Below are 17364 nucleotides of genomic sequence, written 5' to 3' on the forward strand. Positions count from 1 at the left end.
GGTACGAGATTCTTGCTCCCTGTGTGGACGAGGGCAGGGACTGCAGGGAGGATGAGCAATCTAACCACAGCACCGTGGAACAGGGAGCCATTCAAATGGGGGAGTAAAAAGAAATTTTGTAGTGATAGGGGATAGTATAGTTAGGGGGATAGATACTGTTCTCTGCAGCCGAGAGCGTGAGTCCCGAAGGCTGTGTTGCCTGCCCGGTGCCAGGGTTAAGGACATCTCCTCTGGGCTGAAGAGGAACTTGGAGTGGAAGGGGGAAGATCCAGTTGTCATGGTCCACGTAGGCACCAATGACATAGGTAGGACAAAGAAAGAGGTTCTACTGAGAGTATGAGCAGCTAGGGGCTAAATTAAAAAGCAGAACCACAAAGGTAATAATCTCTGGATTACTACCTGAGCCACGAGCGAATTTGCATAGGGTAAATAAGATCAAAGAAATGAATGAGTGGCTCAAAGGCTGGTGTGGGAGAAATGGGTTTCGATTAGTGGGACACTGGCACCAGTACTGGGATAAAAGGGAGCTGTTCCATTTGGACGGGCTTCACTTGAACCATGCTTGGGCTAGAGTCCTGGCGAATCGAATAACTAGGGCTGTAGAGAGGGCTATAAACTAAATAGTGGAGGGTAGGATCCAGGTGAGCTGGAATTTAAAAAGTCAATGAGAAATGAGAAAACAATAGAGCAGGATAGAGATGGGGGAAATCATAACCAGAGTCTGACAGGAAGGGAAAGAATGTTTAAAAATAAGAGTGCAAGAGAAAATGGGGCCAAAACAAGGAGAAATGGTAAAAAGACAAAGTTAAAAGCTCTATATCTGAATGCACACAGTATTCGTAACAAGATAAATGAGTTGACGGCACAAATCGACACAAATGGGTATGATCTGATCGCCATTACAGAGATGTGGTTGCAAGGCGATCAGGGCTGGGAACTGAATATTCCAGGGTATTTGACAATTCAGAAGGACAGACAGAAAGGAAAGGGAGGTGGGGTGGCTTTGTTGGTAAAGGATGGGATCAGTGCAGTGGTGAGAAGTGATATTGGCTCAGAAGATCAAGATGTAGAATCGGTTTGGGTGGAGATAAAAAATAATAAAGGGAAAAAGTCTCTGGTGGGCGTAGTCTACAGGCCCCCGAATAGGAGCAGTACTGTTGGACAGAGTATAAATCAACAAATAATGGAGGCCTGTAAAAAAGGTACGATAATAATCATGAGTGATTTTAATCTCCACATTGATTGGACAAATCAAATTGGACATGGTAGTCTTGAGGAGGAGTTCATAGCGTGCATCCGGGATGTTTTCCTGGAACAGTATGTAATGGAACCAACCAGGGAGCAGGCTATCCTGGATCTGGTACGGTGTAATGACACAGAATTAATAAATGATCTTATAGTAAAGGATCCTCTAGGAAAGAGTGATCATAACATGGTTGAATTTCACATTCTGTTGGAGGGTGAGAAAGTTGTATCTCAAACCAGTGTCCTGATCTTAAACAAAGGCAATTACAATGGCATAAGGGCAGAACTGGCTAAAGTGGACTGGAAAAATAAATTAAAGGGTAAGACAGTTGAAATGCAGTGGCGGACATTTAAGGAGATATTTCATAACTCTCAACAAAAATATATTACAGTGAGAAAGAAAGATTTTAAGAGAAGGGAGCACCATCCGTGGCTAACTAAGGAAGTAAAGGATGGTATCAAATTGAAAACGAAGGCATACAATGTTGTGAAAATTGGTGGGAGACCAGAAGATTGGGAAATTTTTAAAAACCTCCACAGTGTTGTGTATGTACCTTTAAGAGAGAACTGCTTTTATACTGTAGTACCGGCAGTGACCACACCTGTATATAAAGCCGTAGCAGGCTTCTGTACTTTCAGTTCCAGCATACCCTCTGTTCAGTAAACACCTCTTATTACCGTTCTCCTGCAGTCCGTGTGTTATTGATACGCGGACACTACAGTGGCGACGAGCAGGTTCGAACTCACCTGCAGTACTGCATCACCTCATGGGGATCCATCCCTGAAAAGAAGCTTCTTGGAGGTTGAAGCCAGAGCAACGGGCGTCGACCGTGGGCAACCGCCCAGTGATCCATCGGAGTTCAGTGAATCGCAGGGGAAGCTGTGGAGAGCTGGGCTTGGCTCCCCAGTCAAGGTGTTCCAGCAAATCGTGCTGGTAGCAGGTAGTGCGCTGACCCTTCCGGACTGCGGCGGGCTTGAGCTCGATCGAGCGGCTCTGCAAGGGGGCCGTGCAACGTCGTCGGGAAGGAAAAGAGAGAGGGTGGAGCGCACAGGGCGCGGTCGGTGCTCAAGAGCCGGGCAGCGTAAGAGAAAATAAAAGAGGGGAAGGAAAAGAGACGCGCAGTGGACAGCGTCGAAGAAGAATAAAATGAAGGAATTTAACTAACAAAAGAGAGACGCGCCAAAGCCGCGGGGCACCGCCATTACTATTTAGAACGCTAGGAGCAGCATTGGCAGTAAGGGGATGAAGGAAAAGCGCGGGAGGCGCCATTTTAATCCATTGGGGAAGAAGGAAAAGCACGGGAGGCGCCATTTTAAACCACCCAAGATGCCGAAGAGTGGCAGTATCACTGCTTTCGACAACGAAATAGAAGACTGGACCACGTATGTGGAAAGAATTGAAGTGTACTGCAAGGCAAATGGGGTGGCCGATGAAAAGAAGGCGTCGGTATTATTAAATTTGATGGGCGCGAGAACGTACGGCCTATTGCGGAATGTAATTACCCCAGCTAAACCAATGGAGAAAAGCTTTGAAGAGATTGTCAATATCTTACAGGAACATCTAAACCCTACACCGCTGCTGATAGCAGAAAGATTCAAGTTCCATAAAAGAAACCAGCACAAAGATGAGAGTAATGCTGACTATCTTACGGAACTACGCAAGTTATCGAAGAACTGCCAGTTCGGAGCAGGACTGGCAGATACATTAAGGGATAAGTTTGTCTGCGGGCTCCAGAGTGAAGGAACCCAGAAACGACTACTTTCGGAAAAGGACCTTACGCTAGAAAAGGCTTTCAGCGTTGCAGTATCCTATGAAGCAGCAGCACGGGGAGCTGCGAAAATGCAACAGAAACCGCAAGAATATAGCACCAATGAAATGGCATATGGAGCAGAAAAGTGCTATCGCTGCGGCAGAACAAACCATGACCAGAAGGATTGCTGGGCTAAGGACAAAGTATGCAGGCAATGTGGAAAAGTGGGACACATAGCACGAGTCTGCAGGTCGGGAAAGAAAACCAACACTAAAAGAACTAAGGAAAAGTACAAGAAAGTACAAAAGATGACGGACAGTAGTTCAGAAGACCAGAAGAGTGATAATGACTCCGGGAGCAGGAGACTAAGTTGTCTAAAGTTACACAACGTGATCGCAAAGGAGGATCACCAAACCATTTGGGTCACCCTCATGATAGCAGGGTCCCAAGTAAAGATGGAATTGGACACAGGATCAGCCCTAACAGTCATGAATTGACGAGACTACGAGCAGCTACTCTCACACATTCCCTTGAAGGATACGTCCATTGTCTTGAAGACATATACGGGGCAAAAAGTCTACCCCAGAGGAAAAATCAGGGTGCCCGTTAAATACAACGGTAAGGAAACACAGGAACTGTATCTATATATACTACAAGATGGAGGACCACCATTATTGGGACGTGAATGGATCCGAAAAATATAATTGGATTGGCATTCCATTCAGGCGCTAGCTGTGGCTGACAAAAAGAATGACGACGCCACACCTAGACGACTGTCAAAAATTCTAACTGACACGAAAGAGGTGTTCCAGCAAGGACTTGGGACTCTAAAAGGCGTAACGGCAACGATAAAAATTGAAGATAACGCAAACCCAAAATTTTTTAAGGCCAGACCGGTACCGTATGCGATCCGCCCAGCCGTCGAAGCAGAGCTGGAGAGTCTGGAGCGTGCGGGTGTGCTGTCCAAGGTGGACTGGAGCGAGTGGGCCACACCCATCATTCCTGTAATGAAGAAATCATTGAGCAGCATGCCTGGGGAACCGAAGAAGGTTCGCATCTGTGGGGACTTTAAGGTAACTGTGAACCCAGTCCTTTACACAGTACAATATCCACTTCCGTGGATAGAAGATATTTTCGCCTCACTATCTGGAGGGAAGCGCTTTACGAAGATTGATCTGGCCTAAGCGTATCTACAAATGGAGGTAGATGAATCATCTAGAAAATACCTCACGATAAACACTCACAAAGGTCTTTACCAGTACAACCGACTGGTATTCTGGGTAGCATCAGCTCCGGCAATTTGGCAGAGAGCGATGGAACAAGTCCTGCAAGGGATCTCGGCGACCCAGTGTTATTTGGACGACATCCTGGTTACGGGCGGAAATGACAGTGAACACCTTGCCAACCTAGAGCAGGTGCTCACTAGATTACAAGAATATGGGCTATGAGCCAACTGCCCCAAATGCGAGTTTTTCAGGAAACAAATCTCATATTGTGGCCACGTGATTGATGAAGAGGGGTTACATAAGTCCCCAGACAAGATTGAGGCAGTAGTCAAGGCTCCAGCACCGGAAAATGTGTCACAAATGAGGTCGTTCCTCGGGTTGATGAACTACTACCATAAGTTCTTGCCAGATTTGTCTACAATTCGGCACCCGCTGAACGCCCTGCTGCAAACTGGAGTAGCATGGAAATGGAGTGATGAGTGTAAGCGTGCCTTTCAGAAATGTAAATGCCCAATCGCTTCAAAAGAAGTATTGGCCCACTTCAATCCATCACTACCGATTCAGTTGGCATGTGATGCGTCTCCCTACGGTATTGGAGCGGTGCTCTCGCACAAATTCCTTGACAGTTCAGAGAGGCCAATAGCCTTTGCGTCACGCTCGTTAACTTCAGCCGAGCGTAACTATGCCCAGATTGACAGGGAGGCCCTCAGCCTGGTGTGGGGGGTGAAGAAGTTCAATCACTATCTGCACGGGCAGAAATTCACCTTACTGACTGATCACCAGCCTCTTGTCTCCATTTTTATCCCAAAGAAGGGCGTTCCGGTGATGACGGCGCAACGGCTGCAAAGATGGTCCCTTTTTCTAGGGGCACATCAATACGACATAGAGTATAAGGGCACGAAACAGCATGGAAACGCTGATGGGCTGTCGCGCCTGCCGCTGCCTACGGTGGAGGAAGCACCTGCAGTGGACCCTGTTGAGATATTCCATTCAACCATAGTCGAATGTCTACCTGTTACAAACTCAAGTATAGAGAAGGAAACTCGAAATGACCCGACACTCTCTCGGGTCTATGATTTGATGGTGAAGGGATGGCCAGCACATGGCGACTCACTGTTGCCAGCATTCTCGCCAAGGAGAGAACAGCTGTCAGTGTGCTGGGGGACCTTTATGTGTGGATCCCGAGTGGTAATTCCACCCAAGTTGAGAGAAAGAGTGCTCAATGAGCTTCATGAGGGTCATCTGGGAGGGGTAAAAATGAAAAGCCTAGCCAGGGCATTTGTGTGGTGGCCGGGAATCGATAAAGAAATTGAGGAAATGACCAAGAGATGCACAGGATGCCAGAAAGTCCAAAACGCTCCACCACAGGCCCCGCTACACCCATGGGAGTGGCCCTCATCTCCATGGCAATGGGTACACATTGATTTTGCTGGTCCATTTATGGACTCAATGTTTTTAATCGCCGTGGATGCACATTCGAAATGGCCAGAGGTCATCAAAATGTCCTCCACCACCACGGAGAAAACTATTGCAGTCCTACGGACCATCTTCACCAGGAATGGCTTGCCAGAACAGATTTGCTCCGACAATGGACCACAGTTTGTGTCCGAGGATTTCCGGAGGTTTTTGAGGAATAATGGGGTAAAGCATTACACATCCGCCCCATATCATCCAGCCACAAATGGATTGGCTGAAAGGTTTGTTCAAACCTTTAAAAAAGCAATAAAGGCGATGTATAACGACAACATACCACTGCAACACAAGGTGGATAATTTCTTGTTTGCTTACCGAAATGCGACACATGCAGTCACCAACCAAGCTCCAGCCATGATGTTCTTCAACTGCGGGTTAAGATGTCGCCTGGACTTGCTCAAACCAAACATAAGATGAGATGTTGAAAATAAGCAATTCCAGCACATCAATGAAAAGCCAACCAGGAGCTTCAAGATAGGGCAACCAGTCTTGGCCCGCGACTACCGAACAGAAAAATGGCAGCCAGGAACGATATGCACACAGCAGGGACCACTAATGTACACAGTGGACGTTGGAGAGAGCATCGTGAGATGCCATGCTGACCAGATTCTAGAGTCACAGGAACAAGTCAAACCCATACCACGAGCATGCGCACCTGGTGATGTACCTAAAGTACAGATTGCGTCTACCTCGGAATCAGTGGTATTGGAAGCTGACGAACCAACCAATGACAATGAGCCAGAATCGACTCCGCCGCAAGAACAGGATACTCGAGAAAGGTGCTATCCAGACAGGATCAGGAAGCCTCCTCAAAGACTGAATTTATAAATGATTACTTTCAGCTGATGTATATAGTACAAAGAAAATTGTAATTAGTTATTATTCAATTGTTAAATGAATGTTATGTACTGTTTATCTAAAAGGGAATTGTTGTGTATGTACCTTTAAGAGAGAACTGCTTTTATACTGTAGTACCGGCAGTGACCACACCTGTATATAAAGCCGTAGCAGGCTTCTGTACTTTCAGTTCCAGCATACCCTCTGTTCAGTAAACACCTCTTATTACCATTCTCCTGCAGTCCGTGTGTTATTGATACACGGACACTACATAAAGGATGACTAACAAAATAATAGAGAAGATGAATTATGAGAGAAAACTGGCAAGAAACATTAAAACAGATAATAAGAGCTTCTACAGGTATATAAAAAGGAAGATGGCAGCTAAAGTAAACGTTGGTCCCTTAGGGGATGAGACTGGGGAATTAATAATGGAGAATGGGGAAATGGCAGAGACTCTGAACAAATATTTTGTATCTGTCTTCACGGTAGAAGACACTAACAACATCCCAAAAATGTATAATCAAGGAGCCACAGGGAGGGGGGAACTAAAGACAGTCACTATCACTAGGGAAATAGTACTTGATAAAATAATGGGACTAAAAGATGACAAGTCCCCTGGACCAGATGGCCTGCATCCCGGGGTCTTAAAAGTGGCTACAGAGATAGTGGATGCATTGGTTGCAATATACCAAAATTCCCTGGACTCTGGGGAGGTCCCAGCAGATTGGAAAACAGCAAATGTAACACCCCTATTTAAGAAAGGAGGGAGGCAGAAAGCAGGAAACTATTGACCAGTTAGCCTAACATCTGTCATTGGGAAAATGCTGGAGTCCTTCATTAAGGAAGCAGTAGCAGGGCATTTGGAAAATCATAATGCAGTCAAGCAGAGCCAGCATGGTTTTATGAAAGGGAAATCATGTTTAACAAATTTGCTGGAGTTCTTTGAGGATGTAACGAGTAGGGTGGACAAAGGTGAACCAGTAGATGTGGTGTATTTGGATTTCCAGAACGCATTCGATAAGGTGCCACATAAAAGGTTACTGCATAAGATAAGAGCTCACGGAATTGGGGGTAATATATTAGCATGGATAGAGAATTGGCTAACAGAAAGCAGAGAGTCAGGATAAATGGGTCATTTTCCGGTTGGCAAACGGTAACTAGTGGGGTGCCACAGGGATCGGTGCTGGGGCCACAACTATTTACAATCTACATTAATGACTTGGATGAAGGGATCGAGTGTAATGTAGCCAAGTTTGCGGATGATACAAAGATGGGTGGGAAAGCAAGTTGTGCAGAGGACTCAAAGAATCTGCAAGGGGATATAGACAGGCTAAGTGAGTGGGCAAATATTCGGCAGATGGCGTATAATGTGGGAAAGTGCGAGGTTACACTTTGGCAGAAAAAATAAAAAGGCAAATTATTATTTAAATGGAGATTACAAAATGCTACAGTTCAGAGGGACCTGGGGGTCCTTGTGCATGAAACACAAAAAATTAGCATGCAGGTACAGCAAATAATCAAAAAGGCAAATGGAATGTTGGCCTTTATTTCAAGGGGGTTGGAGTATAAAACAGGGAAGTCCTGCTACAACTGTACAGGGTATTGGTGAGACAACACCTTGAGTACTGTGTACAGTTTTGGTCTCCTTATTTAAGGAAGGATATACTTGCATTGGAGGCAGTTCAGAGACGATTCACTAGGTTAACTGCAGAGATGAGGGGTTGACTATGAAGAAAGGTTGAGCAGGCTGGGCCTATACTCTCTGGAATTTAGAAGAATGAGAGGTGATCTTATTGAAACATATAAGATATTGAGGGGGCTCGACAAGGTAGACGCAGAGAGGATTTTTCCCATGGGGAAATCTAGAACTCGGGGCACAGTTTTAGAATAAAGGGTCACCCTTTTAGAACTGTAGGAAGTCACACAACACCAGGTTATAGTCCAACAGCTTTATTTGAAATCACAAGCTTTTGGAGCACTGCTCCTTCGTCAGGTGAAGTGAAGCATACAGGCACAGCATATATAGTCAGAGAAAACTGCCAGATGATTACAGGTAATCTTTCTAACTGCCCTTTATCACACCTCAACAGAGAGATAATCACAGCAATCAAAGGTGTGAATGGTGTCCAAACAGGTCAGTCAGGAAAACATTACATCAAAGAACAATGAGGTGGGGTCACAAGGGGTCAAATGTTGCAGATGCTGGGGTCTGTATGAAAAACAGAAAAAAAACAAAAAACTTTGCTGGAAATCACAGCAGGTCCGGCCGCATCTGTACAGAGAGAACAAGCCAACGACAACTCAAGTCTGGATGACTCTATGTCAGGTGGAGTTACATGTAGCGTGACATGAATCCAAGATCCCGGTTGAGGCCGTCCTCATGAGTGCGGAACTTGGCGATCAGTTTCTGCTCGACGATTTTGCGTTGTCGTGTGTCTCGAAGGCCGCCTTGGAGAATGCTTACCCGAAGATCGGAGGCTGAATGTCCTTGACTGCTGAAGTGTTCCCCGACTGGAAGGGAACACTCCTGCCTGGCGATTGTTGTGCGGTGTCCGTTCATCCATTGTCGCAGTGTCTGCATGGTCTCGCCGATGTACCATGCTCCGGGGCATCCTTTCCTGCAATGTATAAGGTAGACAACATTGGCCAAGTCACATGAGTATGTACCATGTACCTTGTGGGTGGTGTCCTCATGTGTGATGATGGTATCTGTGTTGATGATCTGACATGTCTTGCAGAGGTTGCTGTGGCAGGGTTGTGTGGTGGCGTGGTCGCTGTTCTCCTGAAAGCTGGGTAATTTGCTGCGAACGATGGTCTGTTTGAGGTTAGGCGGCTGTTTGAAGGCGAGTAGTGGAGGCATGGGGATGGCCTTAGTGAGGTGTTCGTCGTCGTCGATGACATGTTGAAGGCTGCGGAGAACATGGCATAGTTTCTCCGCTCCGGGGAAGTACTGGACGACGAAGGGTATTCTGTTGGTTGTGTCCCGTGTTTGTCTTCTGAGGAGGTCTATGCGATTTTTAGCTGTGGCCCGTCGGAACTGTCGATCGACGAGTCGAGCGTCATATCCCGTTCTTACGAGGGCGTCTTTCAACGTCTGTAGGTGTCCATCGCATTCCTCCTCGTCTGAGCAGATCCTGTGTATTCGCAGGGCTTGTCCATAGGGGATGGCTTCTTTAACGTGGTTAGGGTGGAAGCTGGAGAAGTGGAGCATCGTGAGGTTGTCCGTGGGCTTGCAGTAGAGTGAAGTGCTGAGGTGTCCGTCTTTGATGGAGATCCGTGTGTCCAAGAATGAGACCGATTCTGGGGAGTAGTCCATGGTGAGTTTGATGGTGGGATGGAACTTGTTGATGTCATCGTGTAGTCTTTTCAGTGATTCTTCGCCGTGGGTCCATAGGAAGAAAATGTCGTCGATGTATCTGGTGTATAGCGTTGGTTGGAGGTCCTGTGCAGCGAAGAAGTCTTGCTCGAACTTGTACATGAAGATGTTGGCGTATCGGGGTGCGAATTTGGTCCCCATGGCTGTTCCGTGTGTTTGGGTAAAGAACTGGTTGTCGAAGGTGAAGACATTGTGGTCAAGGATGAAACGGATGAGTTGTAGGATGGCGTCTGGAGATTGGCTGTTGTTGGTGTTGAGTACTGAGGCTGTCGCAGCGATGCCGTCATCGTGGGGGATACTGGTGTAGAGTGCCGAGACGTCCATTGTGGCGAAGAGTGTTGCTGGTTCAACTGGTCTGTGGGTGCTGAGTTTCTGTAAGAAGTCTGTAGTGTTGCGACAGAAGCTGGGGGTTCCCTGTACGATGGGTTTCAGGATGCCCTCGATGTATCCAGAGAGGTTCTCACACAGGGTTCCGTTGCCTGATACGATAGGACGTCCGGGTGTGTTGGCTTTGCGTATCTTTGGGAGGCAGTAGAAGTCTCCCACGCGGGGAGTACGTGGGATGAGAGCGCGTAGGATGCTCTGAAGGTCTGGATCGAAGGTCTTGATCAGTCTGTTGAGTTGGCGGGTGTGTTCTTTGGTCAGATCTGCGGGTAACTGTCTGTAGTGTTCCTGGTTGTCCAGTTGTCGGTATGCTTCTTTGCAATAGTCCATTCTGTTCTGTATGACGATGGCTCCTCCTTTTTCTGCTGGTTTGATGACGATGTTGCGGTTGGTCTTGAGAGCGTGGATGGCATTGCGTTGTGCTCGGGTGACATTCTGGACTGTCTTGTGAGTGCGGCTGATGAATCTGGCGTTGATGCATCTCCTGACAGCTTGAGCATACATGTCAAGCTTAGGGCAGCGGCCCTCCGGAGGGGTCCAATTTGACTCTTTCTTCTTCGGTTGCTGCACCGCAGATCCCTCTGTCTGCTGTTCCGGATCATTGATTGTCTCATTGGGTTCACTGCTGACATCTTGGGATTTGTGGAAGAATTCCCGGAGCCTCATTCTCCTGATGAATTCCTCTGTGTCTTCCGTGAGGCCGATGGGGTCCACTTTGGTGGTGGGGCAGAAATTGAGCCCTCGGCTGAGAACTTCGATTTCGTCTGGTTGAAGGGTGTGGTTGGACAAGTTGACGATGGACTTCCCTGTGGTTCCAACCGTGGTACCGGGGGAGGCTTGCTTGCTGCTGGTGGTGATGCCGAGTTTCTCAAGCTTCCTGTTCTTCGTGTGCATGTAGGCAGTGTAGTTCCGTTGCCTCGTCTGCTTGGCGGTGTCTTGTAGCTGGTCTGCTGTGTCCTGAGCACAAGCTGAGAACATGGACTCTATCTTGGTCTCGCAGCAAATTGCCCAGCTTTCAGGAGAACAGCGACCACGCCACCACACAACCCTGCCACGGCAACCTCTGCAAGACATGCCAGATCATCAACACAGATACCATCATCACACATGAGGACACCACCCACCAGGTACATACTCATGTGACTTGGCCAACATTGTCTACCTCATACGTTGCAGGAAAGGATGCCCCGGAGCATGGTACATCGGTGAGACCATGCAGACACTGCGACAACGGATGAACGGACACCGCACAACAATTGCCAGGCACGAGTGTTCCCTCCCAGTCGGGGAACACTTCAGCAGGACATTCAGCCTCCGATCTTCGGGTAAGCATTCTCCAAGGCGGCCTTCGAGACACACAACGCAAAATCGTCGAGCAGAAACTGATAGCCAAGTTCCGCACTTATGAGGACGGCCTCAACCGGGATCTTGGGTTCATGTCACGCTACATGTAACCCCACCTGACGTAGAGTCATCCAGACTCGAGTCGTCGTTGGCTTGTTCTCTCTGCACAGGTGCGGCCAGACCTGCTGTGATTTCCAGCAAAGTTTTTTGTTTTTTTTCTGTTCTTCATACAGACCCCAGCATCTGCAACATTTGACCCCTTGTGACCCCACCTCATTGTTCTTTGATGTAATGTTTTCCTGACTGACCTGTTTGGACACCATTCACACCTTTGATTGCTGTGATTATCTCTCTGCAGAGGTGTGATAAAGGGCAGTTAGAAAGATTAACTGTAATCATCTGGCAGTTTTCTCTGACTATATAAGCTGTGCCTGTATGCTTCTCTTCACTTCAGCTGACGAAGGAGCAGTGCTCCGAAAGCTTGTGATTTCAAATAAAGCTGTTGGACTATAACCTGGTGTTGTGTGACTTCCTACATTTGTCAACCCCAGTCCAACACCGGCATCTCCACACCATGGCTTTTAGAACGGAGATGAGGAATTTCTTCTCTCAGAGGGTTGTAAATCTGTGGAATTCTCTGCCGCAGAGAGCTGTGGAGGCTGGGTCATTAAATACATTTAAGGTGGAGCTAGACTGATTTTTGCAAGATAAGGAAGTGAAGGGTTATGGGGAGCAGGGGGGGAAGTGGCTTTGAGCCCAAGATCAGCCATGATCTTATTGAATGGCGGAGCAGGCTCGAGGGGCCAAGTGGCCTATTCCTGCTCCTATTTCTTATGTTCTTATGTTACAGGATCATTGTCTGTTACAGGATCATCGTCAGTTACAGGATTGCACCATTACAAGATCATTGTCAGTTACAGGATCATCGTCAGTTACAGGATCATCGTCAGTTACAGGATCATTGTCAGTTACAGGATCACACCATTACCAGATCATTGTCAGTTACAGGATCATTGTCCATTACAAGATCGCACCATTACAGAATCATTGTCCATTACAGGATCATTGTCCATTACAGGATCACACCATTACAGGATCATTGTCAGTTACAGGATCATTGTCCGTTACAGGATCGCACCATTACAGGATCATTATCCGTTACAGGATCATTGTCCGTTACAGGATCATTGTCCATTACAGGATCGCACCGTTACAGGATCGCACCATTACAGGATCATAGTCCATTACAGGATCGCACCGTTACAGGATCATTGTCCGTTACAGGATCGCACGGTTACAGGATCATTGTCTGTTAGAGGATCGCACCATTACAGGATCATTGTCCGTTACAGGATCATTGTCTGTTACAGGATCGCACCGTTACAGGATCATTGTCTGTTACAGGATCGCACCATTACCAGATCATTGTCCGTTACAGGATCGCACCGTTACAGGATCATTGTCCGTTACAGGATCATTGTCCGGTACAGGATCGCACCGGTACAGGATCGCACCGTTACAGGATCATTGTCCATTACAGGATCGCACCATTACCAGATCATTGTCAGTTACAGGATCATTGTCCGTTAGAGGATTGCACGTTACAGGATCATTGTCTGTTACAGGATCATTGTCCGTTACAGGATCGCACCGGTACAGGATCGCACCGTTACAGGATCATTGTCCGTTACAGGATCGCACCATTACCAGATCATTGTCAGTTACAAGATCATTGTCTGTTACAGGATCGCACCAATACCAGATCATTGTCAGTTGCAGGATCATTGAGCGTTACAGGATCGCACCGTTACAGGATCATTGTCAGTTACAGGATCGCACCATTGCCAGATCATTGTCAGTTACAGGATCATTGTCCGTTATAGGATCGCACGTTACAGGATCATTGTCCATTACAGGATGGCACCGTTACAGGATCATTGTCTGTTACAGGATGGCACCGTTACAGGATCATTGTCCGTTACAGGGTGGCACCATTATGGAATCATTGTCCGTTACACGATCATTGTCAGTTACAGGATCATTGTCCGTTACAGAATGGCACCGTTACAGGATCATTGCCCGTTACAGGATCGCACCGTTACAGGATCATTGTCCGTTACAGGATGGCACCGTTACAGGATCATTGCCCGTTACAGGATCATTGGCCGTTACAGGATCGCACCGTTACAGGATCATTGCCCGTTACAGGGTGGCACCATTATGGAATCATTGTCCGTTACACGATCATTGTCAGTTACAGGATCATTGTCCGTTACAGGATGGCACCGTTACAGGATCATTGCCCGTTACAGGATCGCACCGTTACAGGATCATTGTCCGTTACAGGATGGCACCGTTACAGGATCATTGCCCGTTACAGGATCGCACCGTTACAGGATCATTGCCCGTTACAGGGTGGCACCATTATGGAATCATTGTCCGTTACACGATCATTGTCAGTTACAGGATCATTGTCCGTTACAGGATGGCACCGTTACAGGATCATTGCCCGTTACAGGATCGCACCGTTACAGGATCATTGTCCGTTACAGGATGGCACCGTTACAGGATCATTGCCCGTTACAGGATGGCACCGTTACAGGATCATTGCCCGTTACAGGATCATTGGCCGTTACAGGATCGCACCGTTACAGGATCATTGCCCGTTACAGGGTGGCACCATTATGGAATCATTGTCCGTTACACGATCATTGTCCGTTACAGGATGGCACCGTTACAGGATCATTGCCCGTTACAGGATCGCACCGTTACAGGATCATTGTCCGTTACAGGATGGCACCGTTACAGGATCATTGCCCGTTACAGGATCATTGGCCGTTACAGGATCGCACCGTTACAGGATCATTGCCCGTTACAGGATCATTGCCCGTTACAGGGTGGCACCATTATGGAATCATTGTCCGTTACACGATCATTGTCAGTTACAGGATCATTGTCCGTTACAGGATCGCACCGTTACAGGCTGTGCCATTTTCCGGTATGGATCCATGTCCCCATATCCTGCAGTTATACTTGATCTTGATTTTGGCTTTTTACCTTTTGATGATGTACCTGTCATGCATTTGTGGTTTCTTCTGTTTTAGTGATAAAGCTTTGGCCTTTCTGATGTGGTTGAGGTGTTGTGCCTGTGCGATGTGCAGGCGGAGGCAGCAGAGCCGGTGAACAGTGAGTGTTGATGCTTCATACGAAGGTGGCAGCCAATGACAGTGTCATAGAATCATAGAAATTTACAGCACAGTAGGAGGACATTCGGCTCATCATGTGCGTGCCTGCCGACAAAGAGCTATCTACCCTAATCTCACTTTCCAGCACTTGGTCCATAGCCTTGCAGGTTACGGCACTTCAAGCGCATATCCAAGTACTTTTTGAATATGATGTGGGTCTCTGCCTTGACTGCCCTTTCAGGCAGTGAGTTCCAGACCCCCAGCACCCTCTGGGTAAAACAAATTCTCCTCATCCCCTCTAAGGTTATTAACCCTTCCGCTAAGGAAAATAGGTCCTTCCTATCCACTCTATCCCGGCCCCTCATAATTTTATACACCTCAATTAGGTCCCCCCATAGCCTCCTCTGTTCCAAAGAAAACAACCCCAGCCTATCCAATCTTTCCTCATAGCTAAAATTCCCCAGCCCAGGCAACATCCTTGTAAATCTCCTCTGCACCCCCTCTAGTGCAATCACATCCTTCCTGTAATGTGGCCAGAACTGCACGCAGTATTCTAGCTGCGGCCTAACTAGTGTTTTATACAGTTCAAGCATAACCTCCCCCTGCTCTTGTATTCTATGCCTCAGCTAATAAAGGCAAGTATCCCATATGCCTTCTTAACCACCTCATCTACCTGTCCTGCTACCTTCAGGGATCTGTGGACATGCACTCCAAGGTCCCTCTGATCCTCTATACTACTCAGTGTCCTACCATTTATCGTGTACTCCCTTGCCTTGTTAGCCCTCCCCAAATGCATTACCTCACACTTCTCCAGATTGAATTTCATTTGCCACTGCTCTGCCCACCTGACCAGTCCATTGATATCTTCCTGCAGTCTGCAGCTTCCTTGTTCATTATCAACCACACGGCCAATTTTTGTATCATCTGCAAACTTCTTAATCATACTTCCTACATTCAAGTCCAAATCATTGATACATACCATAAAAAGCAAAGGACCCTGTACGGAGCCCTGCGGAACCCCACTGCAAACAGCCTTCCAGTCACAAAAACACCCTTCAACCATTATCCTTTGTTCCCTGGATCCAACTTGCCACTTTGCCTTGGATCCCGTGGGCTTTTACTTTCGGGACCAGTCTGCCATGCGGGACCTTATCAAAAGCCTTGCTAAAATCCATATAGACCACATCAAATGCACTACCTTCATCGACCCTCCTCGTTACCTACTCAAAAAATTCAATCAAGTTTGTCAGACACGACCTTCCCTTAACAAATCCGTGCTGACTGTCCCCGATTAATCCATGTCTTTCTAAATGAAGATTTATCCTGTCCCTCAGAAATTTTTCCAATAATTTTCCCACCACCGAGGTTAGGCTGACTGGCCTTTAATTACTCTATCCCTTTCTCCCTTTGTAAACCATGGTACCACATTAGCAGTCCTCCAGTCCTCTGGCACCACACCTGTAGCCAGAGATGATTGGAAAATGATGGTCAGAGCCATAGTTTATGAAGGGAGGAGCTGGGATACATTTCATCCGGGCCTGGGGATTTATCCACTTTCAAAGATGCTATACCCCATAATACTTCCTCTTTCACTTTGTTTATTTCATCTAATATTTCACACTCCTCCTCCCTGATTGCAACGTCTGCATCGTCCCTCTCGTTTGTGAAAACAGACGCAAAGTATTCATTAAGAACCATACCCATGTCTTCCACCTCCACACACAGGTTACCTTTATGGTCCCTAATAGGCCCTACTCTTACTTTAGTTATCCTTTTGCTCTTAATGTATTTATAAAACACCTTTGGGTTTTCCTTGATTTTATACTTGCCAATATTTTTTCATGTCCTCTCTTTGCTTTCCTAATTTCCTTTTTGATTTCACGCCTGCACTTGCTATACTCCTCTAGGCTTTCTGCAGTATGGAGTCCTCAGTATCTGTCATAAGCTTCCCTTTTTTTCTTTTGTAATGAAATCTGTTTGTCTTGCCTGTATTTGTTCTTGCCTGTATTTGTTTTGCACTCATGTATATTACCCTCCCCTACAAGGTGTATAGTTTCACTTCCTCTTTCCTGACTCATTCCTGCAAGCCAGTCAGTGTGTTGAGATGTTAGCTCTGATCTTACTGATTAAAAGCCAACTTGTTAAAGTTTATAACTTCTAGTTTTGTGGTTATTGAAGGCACATCATCTTTATCCTACCCTGGAGGCCCCTTGACATCCCCGTGTCATGTTGCTGCTTCCTGTCACGGTGTTAGTGCTCCCAGTGAGTGAGGCACTGGCCCTGTGGAAAAATGGCTGCAACGATTTCACTTCATTGTGAATTTGGCAGTTGGAGTCTGTTCGTGATTTCACCAGCGAGGAGATGGGATTCACAAACACTGAAGCCCAGCAAAAAAGATCCGCCAATGTTCCTGCTCCTGTTACCCCTGTGGGAAGGGCACCTATACAGATGTTGACCAAGGAAATTAATTGGCTTCACTGTGATGGTCACAGACTCTGCTGTCACTCACTGTCCAATCTCCAACATGTGGATCAAGTAGA

Source organism: Somniosus microcephalus, chromosome 29, assembly GCF_052327205.1.
Source record: "Somniosus microcephalus isolate GS21.2 chromosome 29, FLI_Smic_1.0, whole genome shotgun sequence".
In the NCBI taxonomy this organism is placed as follows: Eukaryota; Metazoa; Chordata; class Chondrichthyes; order Squaliformes; family Somniosidae; genus Somniosus; species Somniosus microcephalus.